The 10,631-nt window shown below is 40.5% G+C and overlaps 2 pseudogenes across 1 annotated transcript; one reads left to right on the top strand and one right to left on the bottom strand.

The window, feature by feature from the left end:
• The first annotated feature begins 2,066 nt into the window (after window positions 1–2,066).
• On the top strand, window positions 2,067–4,628 carry LOC138820717 (ADP-ribosylation factor-like protein 1 pseudogene; annotated as a pseudogene). The gene has a single exon (XR_011369965.1). The product of XR_011369965.1 is annotated as an ADP-ribosylation factor-like protein 1 pseudogene (transcript).
• Window positions 4,629–9,062: 4,434 nt separating this feature from the next.
• LOC138820745 (lysine-rich coiled-coil protein 1-like) lies at window positions 9,063–9,840 on the bottom strand (annotated as a pseudogene).
• Window positions 9,841–10,631: the final 791 nt, after the last annotated feature.

The following is a 10,631-nucleotide window of genomic DNA, read 5'->3' as shown; positions in this document are numbered from 1 at the left end:
TATGAACACTTAAGAGTCTAGGGTCTGCCCCAGTAGTTCCTCACCAAAATCACCACATTTTTCTGTTTAAAATACGTGTTCCTAGACACAGTAGTTACTGGAAATTGTGTCAGAAGGATGTAATTGAGTAAGGCAATCAAGCAGGAAAAAGAAACCCAACACCTCTAGTATAACAGCTTTGTTCCTTGGGATGTATATGAACAGGTTCCATATCCTTCACCAAAACATTTCTGTGAGGATTGTAGGAACTTTGTAAATTTCTAAGTACTTGAGTGCTTAGGCACACAAGAAATAATGCTTCAGCAACTAACTCATCATGGCAAATGTGTGTTTGCAATGCATTCTCCTCTATAGTTCCTTGTATGCCAGGACCTTCACAAAACTAGAATTATATCATCCAGACAACGTGTTCAGTTGTACCAAGCATGGACTGAGAGAGACTGAGGGTGTAGAAGACAGACCTAACTGACCCAGGCTATGGTTAGAAGCATTCCAGAAGACAGGAGATATGGACAAAACCCCTAGAGGCTGAAATGCTGGAATCACAATTCCCCAAAGACAATCGTATGTTCTTTTTTTTTCTTTCTCTCTTCCTGCCAACCACAGACAACTTCTGTATAGCTACTATGACTACTTCTTGAAAGTCACCATTAGACTGGTGATTTTCTCAGATGCAGCCATTCCCAACAGCAATACAGAAGTACAGGGGAACAGGGAGGAGAAGCAAGGGGCATGTCTCTCAGTAGTCAGGGCCACCACCACATTTCCTCCAGCCCCACCCATAGCACCACAGACACCCCTCTAACTTTACCTCCTAGACTCTGACTATTCCAAGGATTTACTTGGCTTTGGGTCCTATTCCTAGAGTAACAGCAGAAGCATGAGCCCAATGATCTAGGATTTAGTAGGTTTGAGTTAGGGCTGATTTTGAGATTTTTTAAAATAGGAAAATAGTGCAGACCATTGCATAAGGGAGGACTCAAGAATGAGCTGTTCCTCCAGTGGGAGGCAGGGCAATAGAACCATCACACAGAGTAGAATTTAACAAGAGGGCCCTAGGGAGAGGGACAGGGAGGTGGGCCCAAAGGGAAAGGCAATTGCGCCTGAACCATCAACAAGAGTGTGTATAACCTGAGTGCACAGAGAGCCAAAGGCTTAGGCACCAAACTACCTTCCCCTGAGGCTATTTTGGCTCCTGAATGGGTGAAAATGCACAGAACTTCCAATGCCATGGAAAGGTAATCCGTGCTGGGTCTCCTCGCTGACACAGAGTGAGTAGCAGTCCCTGAGAGTCCACATATTGGAAGGCAGAGTAACAAGACCATCATCTAGAGAAGGAAACTTTGAACATAGCCTTTCAGGAACCAAATAAGTGAGTACGAACAAATAACCCTGAGAAGATTTTCAATGGTGAAGGGGAGAAAGAGCACAGAAAGAAGAACAAGCTCCCATCAACACTAAAGAAAAAGAAGACCATCAACAACAGCTATGGAGGTTGGAATTGAAAGAGTAGTCGGAAGCACCTAGACAACTTTTACCACTAAAGGACAACAAACCCGATGCAAAACTGTGGACTTCACAGGCAAAGAGGAAAACTGAAATGGGGAACACTGTCAGGAAGTGGAACACACCACAGCCAATCCTTACAACAAAAAGCCTTTCTACAAAGGCAAGGAACTAAAGTAGATGGGGCAAAGTCATGAAACAGCAAGAGGAGCTTGTCATGCAGATGCCAACATCTGCAAACATAGTCCGCAATGTATTTCAAATGCTGACTTCCCAGTATCACAAATTAGGGGTCCCTAGAAGGCACTTTTCTGAAGCAGAAGGAGTACTTGGAAAGAGAGTACAAGCAAGAAACGTTAGTCCCAGGGAGCTCCTCATCAAAGGCTGACCGTGTGCATAATTATACCCAGTGTCCAAGATAAAAGTGCTTCAAACACCACACCCAAGCTCTCTCCTGGCTCCAGATACAGAAATCCAAACACATCAAAAAATGCCATCACATTCATATTTGTTGGGTAATATTGGCTCTTTTGTTTAAAGAAATGTGATCATAAAAATAAAATCTTGGTGGAAGTTGCAGGTGGGCCACCTGGCGAGGGAGACGGAGGCGAGCGGAGGTGGCGGTGCCAAGGCTGGAATCGAGTCGCTGCCGAGCCCAGGCGAGGGAGGACTGGCGGTTCACCCTGGGTGGCTTTTTCTCAATATTTCAGTCTCTTTGGAACTCGGGAAATGAGGATTTTGATTTTGGGATTAGATGGTGCTGGAAAAACCACAATTTTATACCGATTACAGGTTGGAGAAGTCGTTACTACTATTTCTACTATCGGATTTAATGTAGAGACAGTGACATACAAAAACCTTAAATTCCAAGTGTGGGACCTAGGAGGACAGACAAGTATCAGGCCATATTGGTGTTATTATTCTAACACAGATGCAGTCATTTATGTGGTAGACAGTTGTGACCGAGACAGAATTGGCATTTCCAGGTCAGAATTAGTTGCCATGTTGGAGCAAGAAGAGCTGAGAAAAGCCATTTTAGTGCTATTTGCAAATAAGCAGGACATGGAGCAGGCTATGACCCCTTTAGAGATGGCAAATTCACTTGGGTTACCTGCCTTGAAGGATCAGAAATGGCAGATATTCAAAACATCAGCAACCAAAGGCACTGGCCTTGATGAGGCAATGGAATGGCTGGTTGAAACATTAAAAAGCAGGCAAACACTCAGTCACTCCAGCTCCTCTGAAACCAAGACATCATCATATCTCTCTGCCAATAGTCAGGTGTGCTTCATGTGACATGTAAAAACTGTGATTGATGGCATATACAGAACTGATTGTAACAACTGTAATATTTTTTTAAAAGTATTTGGTTGGCGGGAGGGATAACTTGGTCAAATCACCTGAATGTTCAGTGTAATATATTTCTTCCTTGCTCTCCTATGTTAAGGTATGCTATTTATATGGAGTTCTTACTTAAATGTAATTCTATTAAAGAATGCACTCTTCTCAGAGGGAAAAACCCTCCAAAAATAAAAAATAATAAAATCTCCTTGTGATCCTAATTTTAAAACAAAAAACGTTACTTGGGTGGGAGAGTGAATGAATGGCTGTGTGGGAGAACAAGTAGAAGAGACGGGATGGGTGCAGACGTGAGGAGAGACAGCTAAGTGGAGAACTAAGTAAGTTTGAGGGTCTAGAGGGAGTGGAACAACGTTAACAAACCAAAGCACACTAATACATTTTGAGGAATAAGACTTCATACAAAATTTCATGTGTGGTAGGCCTTTAACAAGCTAGAAAAAGGCATAGGAGTAGTCTCAGAAGTTTGTGTGGTGGGATGAAGTATAGAAACTATGCTCATCAGTTTTTTATTATATGATAAATATCTGAGAAAACAGGTAAAATTTGATTTGCTTGGTGTTTGTCAGTTATGACAGGGACAAGGAGATGGAGCAGAGAGGAGAGAGGATAAAGGAGCAAAAACAGAGAGAGAGAGAAAGAGAGAGATAGAAGAGAGAGAGGAGAAAAGGGATAGAGAAGACAGGAGAGAAGATGAATGTAAAAGAGAAGAGAAAAGAGATGAGTGCGAGATCATTTTTCTTACTGGCTTTTCCCCTTTTCATTTCATTTGGGCCCCAACAGAAGAGAGAAAAGAAGGGAGCAAAAACACAAGGGAAAAAGAGAGAGGAAAAACAGAGGAGAGAGAGAACAGAGGTAGAAAGACAAATGAGAAAGGAGAGAAGGAAACAAAAATGTAAAAGAAAAGAGGGAGTGGAGAGTAGAGAAAGAGGATCACAATAACATTCTTCTTACTGGCTCTTCCCCTTTGATTTCATCTGGGCCGCAGTCCATGGGATGGCTTCACCCCATCTGGGACAGGTCTTCCCAGCTTAGTTACTCCTCATTGGAAATATCTTCATAGACATATCCATATATGTGCTTTCCTAGTCTAGCCACTTCTCAATCCAGTCAACTTGACCAGATGACCCAGCACATTCTACCTTTTGTCAGCTATGTACGTGATCACATCTCATTTAACGTTAGGAACCATTTGGCCCCTGTGCTTCAACAAAATCTCATGAGTATTTCAATGCAAAATATATTCCGTTCATTTCGAGTCCCTAGAGTTATACACTTCCAGTATTGCTCAGAAGTTCAAGTCCAAAGTTTCTTCTGAGATTCAAACCAGACTCCCATAGGTCCTGGAGAATCAAAAGTAGCATACATTAAAACATGCAAATAAACAGAATAAAAATTACCATTCCAAAAGTGAAGAATTATGACATGCAAAGGAAGAATGAAACCAGCATGGTACACATTAAATCCAATAGCTTCGTGACCATCATCATCCATGACATGTGATAGTGTGATGTAAGTTCCCAAGGGCTTGCACAGCTCTGTGCCCTTGTACTTGCCTACTATAGCTTTTGCAGTCTTTCCCTTCATTTTGTAGCACTCACTGCATGTGACTTTCCTTGACAGATATTCCATATGCCTAGCATCTGTAGCTTCCCAGAGTCTACTGCATCTACTGCTTCAACTTCATACCTTCACACATGACCTACAGGAGTGCTGCCTGCAGGCATTCTGATTCTGCCACACATTGCCTAGCTTCTAGGCTTGCCTTTAAAATCTAAGTACATTCTGCCTGCAAAGCCAGTATCACATAGACAGTGCTAGCTGCTAGTTGCTAGCTCACGCTGGGCCCCCTAGAACCAAGTCTGAAGCTCTTTCTCAGAGCTTGGATGACCAAGCTGAGGATGCACTTTCTTAGAAGGGCAACCCTCCGTTAGCAGGGCAGCCCAAAACTCTCTTCTGGAAGCAAAGCCTTTCAGTTTTGTTGAAGTCTTTCTACACTTGAGCCCTAGATGAATGAGTTCTGGCCAAGTTCTGAGATTCCCACACTCCAGCATTCCAGTTGAAGTGCTATAAAATACTTGGCATATTTTTAATTACCTTGATCGCTCAGTAGCCACATTGTTCTTGGTAGAATTTTCTTTAAGTCCTCCTTTTCTTGGAGAATTGCAAGTTTCAAACCTTTCTGCTTGAAAAGGCCAAAAGCTATGTACGTATGACCATACAAGATGATGTTAAGTGAAATGAACCCCAAGATAGGGACACAAGTGGTTTTTTCTTTCTCGCTATTGTTTTTAGTGTATTTAAAATGTACTATGTGATTTGTTTTTATTTCTCTTGTATGTTCTTCCCCAGGGTATACTCCCTGTTTTCACTGTATTTGATTCTGGTGCTCTGCATCTTGTATATACATTTTTCTAATTTGGGGAGGGGAAGGGAAATAACAAAATGGTGAACTAAGGATACAGGTTGACCCATTGTAACAATGAGATGTACAAGACACTATGTTGAAAATGAACTTTACAACTTTGGGGGTTGGGGGGAGGGAGGAGTTGGGAAGGTAGGGAGGGAAGGGATGGTAGAGGAAAAACAAAGGAGGAGGTAACAATGCTGGGTAGGAAATGTACTCATTACTTTACTCATGTAACTGTAACCCTTCTGAACAGTATTTTTACAATAAAAACACATTTAAAAATCTTTCTGCTTGGCTTTTTGCTCACATTTCTCACTGCCACCATAAGTCAACCATGTCACAGCTGGAAAATGGAATTGACTTGAAATATGCTCTTCTACATGAAGTTGCCCATGACCTTTGAATTGGGTTTTATACCAAGCCTCAGAATAAAGGCCAAATGTAGATAAGTGCTTGCCAGATAATATCATTCACAGCCTCTGGTTAAGTTCTCAAGGAAATCCCAGAAACCAAATGAGCATAGTTGTTGCCAATATCAGTTTTATTAACATCTGAGTCTTCTGAATTTCCACTAGAATCACCATTTAAGCTCAGCTAATGGATTTCTGGGCTACTTTTTGCTTTTTTCTCTAAATGTCTCCAAATACCTCCCTAAATAAGTTCTAAAGCTTTCTGAAGTGTATAGTCAGGTTTAGTCACAAGAACAACTCAATACCAATTTTAAGCCAGTGTACTGAAACAATCTGTTTACATTCATTCAAATTAAAGATAGATATTTGTATCTTTCTTGTGCTACCTTTGTCATATAACCTGTATTGTACCTACCCTTCTGTACAAGTGCAAATAATAAAGCGTTTTTATTCTGTCTCAAATCTTATAGCAGATGTGCTGCTTAACTAAAGAGTCAAGTACTTTCCTTAAGTATTCATGCCAGGCTCAGGTGACTCACACCTATGATCCTAGCAATGCAGGAGACTGATAGCTGAGGATCATGGTTAAAAATCAGCCAGGACAGGAAAATTGTTGATGACTCTTGGCTCCAATTAACTAGCATAAAGTCAAAAGTAGAGCACTAGCCTTGAGCAGAAAAGCTCAGGGAAAACACCCAGCACTGGCACAAAGTAAAAAGAAAATTCCAGATTTGAGAGTAAAAGCCTTTGGTGCTAAAAACTGACTCCAGAGTCTGGGCGCCAGTGGCTCATGCCTGTAATCCTAGCTACTCAGGAGGCTGAGATCTGAGGATTGCGGTTCCAAGACAGCTTGGGCAAAAAAGTCCATGAGACTCATCTCCAATTTTTTAATGCAGAAATTAGGATACTTTATTATAAACATTTCCAGAATATAAATTATTTTGTATGAGGATACTTTTAAACTTTTAAAACTCTATGCAAACAATGAGAAAAGTGTGGCTGAAATTAGGAAAGCAACTCCATTCGCAATAGCCCCACAAAAAATAAAATACCTAGGAATTAACCAAAGAAATGAAGGACCTCTATGATGAAAACTTTAAAAACCTGAAAAAGGAAATCAAAACAGAACTTAGAAAATGGCAAAAACTCCCATGCTCCTGGATTGGAAATATCAACATCATGAAAATGGCAATACTTCCCAAGGCTATCTACAAATTCAATGAGATACTTATCAATATTCCAACCTCATTCTTCAAGGAAATAGAAGAGGCAATTCAAAAATTCCTATGGAACAATAAAAGACTCTGAATAGCTAAAATGATCCTCAACAGAAAGAACAGTGCTGGAGGAATATCAATACCAAATTTCAAACTTAACTACAAAGCCATAGTAATCAAAACAGCTTGGTACTGGCACAAGAACAGACCTTAGGACCAATGGAATAGAATTGGAAACCCAGAAATGAACCTAAAGACCTATAGCCATCTAATCTTCGATAAAGGAGCTAAAAAAATAGAATGGAAGAAAGACAGCTTCTTCAGTAAATGGTGCTGGCAAAATTGGTTAACTACTTGTAGAAAACTAATGCTAGTTCTTATATATCACCCTGCACCAGAATCAACTCCAACTGCTTTGACCTGGGAGTCAAAGCAGACACGCTGAAAACATTACAGGATGGAATAGAAGAAACCCTAGGTCTCCTTGGTGCAGGCCGAAATTTTCTTAATAGAGATCCAGAAACACAACAAATCAAAGAAAAGTTGGACAAATGGGATTGCATGAAGCTGCAGAGCTTCTGCATGGCAAAGGACAAAGCTAGCAAGGTCAATAGAAAGCCCACAGATTGGGAGAAAATCTTCACTAGCCATACAACGGACAAGGGTCTCCTATCTAAAATATACCTGGAACTCAAAAAACTAAATCCTCCCAAAACAAATCTTCAAAGAAACAACTGCCCAGTAAATAAGTGGATTAAAGACTTAAAGAGAAACTTCCCTGAAGAGGAAAGAAGGATGGCCAATAGATACATGAAGAAATGCTCAACCTCTCTAGCCATAAAAGAAATGCAAATCAAAACAACATTGAGATACCACCTCACCCCAGTTAGAATGGCTATAATCAAGAATTCTAATAACAACAGATGCTGGAGGGGATGTGGACAGAAGGGAACCTTACTACATTGTTGGTGGGAGTATAAACTTATTCAACCATTTTGGAAAGCATTATGGAGGTTCCTCCACATAGAGCTCCCCTGTGGCCCAGCAATCTCAAGTTTGGGCATTTACCCAAATGATCACAAACAAGACCACACTAAAGCTACCAGCATGACTATGTTTATTATAGCATTATTTACCATAGCTAAGATATGGAACCAACCCAGATGCCCCTCAGTAGATGAATGGATCAAGAAAATGTGGTATATATACACAATGGAATTCTCTGCCTCCATCAGAAAGAATGACATTGCCCCATTTGTTAGGAAATGGAAAGACTTGGAAAAAAGTATATTAAGTGAAGTAAGTCAAATGTTTTTTCTTTCATGCAATTGTTTCTAATATATTTATAAGATGATTTCTATGTTGCTTTGTATGTCCCTCCCCCATTTTATAACCCCTGCTTTCACTGTATTTGATGTTGGTATCATTTGTGGAGGGGAAGGGCAAAAACAAATCGTTTAAATAAGGATACAGGTGAACCCATTGCAACAATGAGATATACAAGTTGTTATGTCGAAAAACGAACTTTACAACTTTGGTGGGGCGGGGATTGGATGGGGGGAGGTGGGGGGAGGATGGGAAGGGATGGGAAAGGGAAACAAAGATGAGCTACAATTCTTGATAAGAAATGTACTCGTTATCTTGCCCATGTAATTGTAACTCCTCTGTATGGTATTGTCACAATAAAAAAATACCGCTATGCAAGATAAGCTTATTTTTATTATATATTTCATTTCTCACTTTCCAGTCTACAAAATACACTGCAAATTAGATCTAACAAAGAAAAAAATCTAATTTGCTTCATAGAGAAAATGAATGAACATAAAAATGTCCAATTCAAAATGAAAACAAACCCAACCAAGAAACATTCTATAGTCTATTAAACCTCCAATTTTAAATAAATCTTTTATCAGGGAAAATAATTCCACCATCACAGCAATTTGATGAATACAAGCAGAGCCACGCTCAAAAAGGGACATTGCATGTAAGAAAACCATTAAAATGCTTTTGCAAAATGAGGAAAAGTAATTTCCATGTTGGACACCAAGCATACTACATGTTTCTTGTTCACTTGGCCTTAGTTACAAGAATGTATTCAAATAAGATATGTGATATGAGTATCATAGAACCAAGCTCTCGACTCTTCAGTGAAACCTCAGGAGAACCAGAGAGCTTTCAAAATCCAAGGATAGACTGGTCCCACATTTCCTCCTCTGTCTTCTTTTGCCTTGTTCCTTTTTCTCTTTTCTACGCTTACGGTTCTCTTTCTTAGAAGCTACATCTCGGCTGTTTTTCTCCTTTTGATTCTTAAGCTTTTCTGTACTGACCTGTCCAGTTTGTTTCCACTTTTGTTTTCTTTCTTTGGATGCTTTTGTGTTTGTCTAAATCCATTTCCTCAGAACTTCTTTTCCTCTTATGCTTAGGCCGCTCTTCCTCTGGTTTTTCTCTGCCTTCCTCTGGGTGCCTTTTTCTGTTGTGATGTATTTGTTTATGACTGGATTGAGGGGTATTAGTATTATGTCCTAAGCAGAGGTGTTTGGGAACTCCAGATTCTACATTGTATAGACCACAATTATATTCTTGTGGATGAAGGTTCAGGGGTACTGGGTTTTCTGAGAAATTGTCCCTGGTAAATTGACAGTAGCTCAGAGAATCTAGTCTCAGTCTGCTGTCCTGAGTTGGCAACCACTGAGGTAACTGTTTTTCCACTTTCTGTGAAGTATTGCATGATCTTGGATAGGACTGCATAGTTCCAGATGGGAATCTCTAATCAAACATTCTGTACCTGTGCCTGGAATCCACTCTGTACCCACAGGTTTCCAAATAGTCCTCTTTCATCTTTCTGAAACAAGTCTTTGGCTCTAAGCCTCTGGCTTTCTGTACTTTAATCTTCAAGGTCATCTTGAAAAGAGTCAGAAGACTTCATTGAATGCTTCATTAGGTTGACAAAAAGGGGTTCTCCTTCTTAGGCCAACAGCATGGTGGAGAAATCTGATCATATTCACCCATGAATTGCTTCAGTTTTTCTACATGGACATTGTATAAACAGAGAGCCTGTACAACAACCAGGGAGCTAAAACACCATGATGTAGAGATTACAACATCTATTTTTGTCCAATACTCTATTCACTTCATAAGGTGAAATATTTTACTATTCAAACTATTCCACAGATGCCTTCTATACAAAGCTCAGTCTTTGTTTACTCAATATGGTATCTTCGCTGAGGCACTCACCAATGCCGCCGGGCAGCCGGGCCACAGTGGAGGTGGTGGAGAGGCAGAGAATACTGCCGCTTCTGCCTCTGCGCAGAGCCGACGGGGGTCTCTTATCTTCAATTAACCACCAGGAAACCGGAAGCGGTGCTGTGGCTCAAGTAGTAAAGCACTTGCCTTGAGCAGAAGAGCTGAGGGACAGCGCCCAGGTCCAGAGTTCAAGCCCCACGACCGACCAAAAAAATGGACTCCAGAATCTTGTATATGATATACACAGTACACATGCGCTATTATCACTGGTACCCTTGGTCCCAAATAGCTAATGTCATAGCTAAAGTTCTTATAAAGTGCTTTTTGATCTGTTTAGGGATAGCCACCATCAATAAGGTAAAAGGTCTCCCAAGAACCTAGATACAAAGTCCTGTAACTGGTCCCTATTAAAAATCACTTCTTCTTCCCTCATCCCCTGTGGCACTGGGGATTGAGCCCATGATTTTGCATGTGGTAGGCAAATGG

Source organism: Dipodomys merriami, unplaced genomic scaffold (assembly GCF_024711535.1).
Source record: "Dipodomys merriami isolate MVZ:Mamm:240054 unplaced genomic scaffold, mDipMer1.0.p SCAF_9, whole genome shotgun sequence".
Classification (NCBI taxonomy): domain Eukaryota; kingdom Metazoa; phylum Chordata; class Mammalia; order Rodentia; family Heteromyidae; genus Dipodomys; species Dipodomys merriami.
This window is presented reverse-complemented; position numbering and strand designations above follow the sequence as displayed.